The sequence below is a fragment of the Cynocephalus volans genome, chromosome 2 (assembly GCF_027409185.1).
Source record: "Cynocephalus volans isolate mCynVol1 chromosome 2, mCynVol1.pri, whole genome shotgun sequence".
Taxonomy (NCBI): Eukaryota; Metazoa; Chordata; class Mammalia; order Dermoptera; family Cynocephalidae; genus Cynocephalus; species Cynocephalus volans.
The window spans coordinates 176,703,586-176,706,302 of record NC_084461.1 but is presented as its reverse complement, the minus strand read 5'-3'; positions in this window follow the sequence as shown (position 1 = coordinate 176,706,302).

The window sequence follows — 2,717 nt, the reverse complement described above, 5'->3', positions numbered from 1 at the left end:
TTTCACCAGTTGCATTCCACTTGGGAAACTTACCATTATGTAAGTATGCTTCCCTTTGAAAATGCATGAACCATTCCCTTAGCTAAGTTAGAATTTTGTAGTGTTTTTAATGTTGCTTGACAAAGTTAATATTTTTTTGTATGGTGATGAAATTCAGAAAAGTCCAAGACTGAGCTTGATTTGAAACTTAGTAAATCAAGACGACTTCTCTTACGCTCAGATAGTTTATCAGTACAGTGTATCATACCTATGATTCTAACATTATTTTTCCTTTAGTTATCAATTTTGCAACATTGTTGGAAAGTCAGGACTTTAAATGAGAGTGATTTTCTAACTGATGTACCAGAATTTCATCAGCCAAATAATTCTGTCAGGGCCGGCCCGTGGCTCACTTGGGAGAGTGTGGTGCTGATAGCACCAAGGCCACGGGTTCGGATCCTATATAGGGATGGCCGGTTAGCTCACTTGGGAGAGCCTGGTGCTGACAACACCAAGTCAAGGGTTAAGATCCCCTTACCGGTCATCTTTTAAAAAAAAAAAAAAAAAACAAATAATTCTGTCTTTCCCCATGGTAATTTAAAAGCATCCATTTTCCCTATTTTTTATTCATACTCAAATTTATGGACTTCCTACTTTTCTCTTTAATATCTGGAATTCGTTTTACCAGGTGAGGGAGACAGACCTTTGTAAATGAACAGTTACAGAGTGGTGTGCTGCTTATTGATCCCCCACCATCTTTTTTTTTTTTCTTCCATCTATCATGACTCTTTGCTAACCCCTGATTCTTTAGGTCTTGGACCGAGCTCAGGAGTCTGTTGTCTAAAAGTTTTCTAATTTTGCTCACTCCAATTCTGGATTATTCCACTAACTGGAATAATTAGTTAAACCTAATACTTTCTTCACTAAATAATGGAACTGTGGCACTAGCTTACTGATTGAATACCCAAGAGCAAAAAAATTTTTCCTAAGGGTCAGTTGTCAGTCTTTAGGAGGGCTGATGCTGACAGCAGAGGGTCTAGATCAGGATATCTGATGTAGGGACCGTACAGCACCTGCTGGGGCTCTCCGTTGTTCTGCAGTGTCATGAGAGCTCTGATTCTGAAGTCAGAGATTTTTCATGTCCACTACCACAAAAGCGTGTCTCCACATTTTCCTTCATTGACTGCTACCACAAACCTTACATCAAGGAGATAATTTTAAAGTTAGACTGGATTTACTTATGATTTCATGGAGCACACTAAGTTACACTGAGGTAGAATACCGAAGGAGGCCAATTAGGAAGCATCTGGTTCTTATCCTCTTTCACCACCCAGGTTCTTCCACTGACCTGGAATTGTGAACAATTGTACAAAGGACAATTTACATTGTGTTTTACTAAGTAATGTGGGGTTTTTTTGATGGTCCAATCTGTGAATTTTGAGATCTGTCCCAAGAGTGCCTTCTGTTTGGCTTCTTGTGGGCTGTGACAGTTATCTTTGGATCCGTATGTTCCTGATGTTTTGGTTTCAAGAACATCACTTGTAGAACCCTGAGATGAAATGAACCCAAAGAATACCAGATTTATCTAACAATTCCTTTAGTAAGTAGAATATAGATCAATAGGCATTTGGAATCTAGACTTGAGACCTCCTCAGTCATTTGATTATTCCAGAAATATATGTTCAGGTTGTCAATTTCATTGGGCTTAGTCTACAAATATGGTACCAACAAGCTTTCAGCACCTAGTCCTGGCCCAAGTGCTGATAAACATGTCCATGACCCTTGCAGCTGCATGCATTTTTTGCATCTTGCTTTTATTGTTTTTAGTCCATTTTCACATTTATACCTAGTGATTATTTTAAAATGCAGCACTGATTACACACTCCCATGTTGAGATATTATGTGGCTCATTGTGGACTTAAAAGTGTAATACCCTCATTATGGTATACAAGAACTTTTATGCAAACACAGGCCTATCTATTCAGTCATTTGTGAACACTTTGTCTTTCCTCCTATGCAGTATTTCCTGGCCTCCTTGAACTACTTGCAGTTCCTTGAGATTTCTACAGTCTCATCTTGTGCTTTTACAAATATACTGCAACTGAAATGCTCTTGTTCCTTGTTAATGTCTATTCAACCTATATGAACCTGTACATGTATTTCTCGCTGTGATAATATAATCGTTGCATGTTTTATCTTTCCCATTAGAAATTTTCTGCAGAGCTGGGGCTTTTTTTGTCGCTGTAATTTTAGCAGCTGAAGCTGTATTTACATGTAGGTGCTGTCAGTGGGCTGTGTTTTCTACCACATGGGGAAACACAGTCTACAGTGAGTGAAGAAAGATGCCACAATGGAAGCAAAGTCAAGAAAGGGTCCTGATTGTGTCCCCCATTCCTGGTTTTCTCCAGATCCATCTCTGCCCTTTTCATGCCCAGAGTGTTGAATAATTCTGTGAGATACTCCAAATATCCTTCTAATAAATTCTCATGTTTGCTTTAGCTGGTTCAAGTTGTGTTTGTTACTTAGCAACCCAAATATTCCAACTAACAAAGTAAGTCAGGCTCTGGCATAGGTTAGGTTCTTTGGAAGCAGATACTGAGAAGAAGTTGGGGGTGCAAGATATTTGAGAATCAACAGCTGTGAAATGATGGGAGAATAAATAGGAAAAAATTGAGCAGAGGAAGAAGTCAAATCACTTTCCCAAACCAGTATGGAGCTCTGGAGTGAGGGTTGTTGGG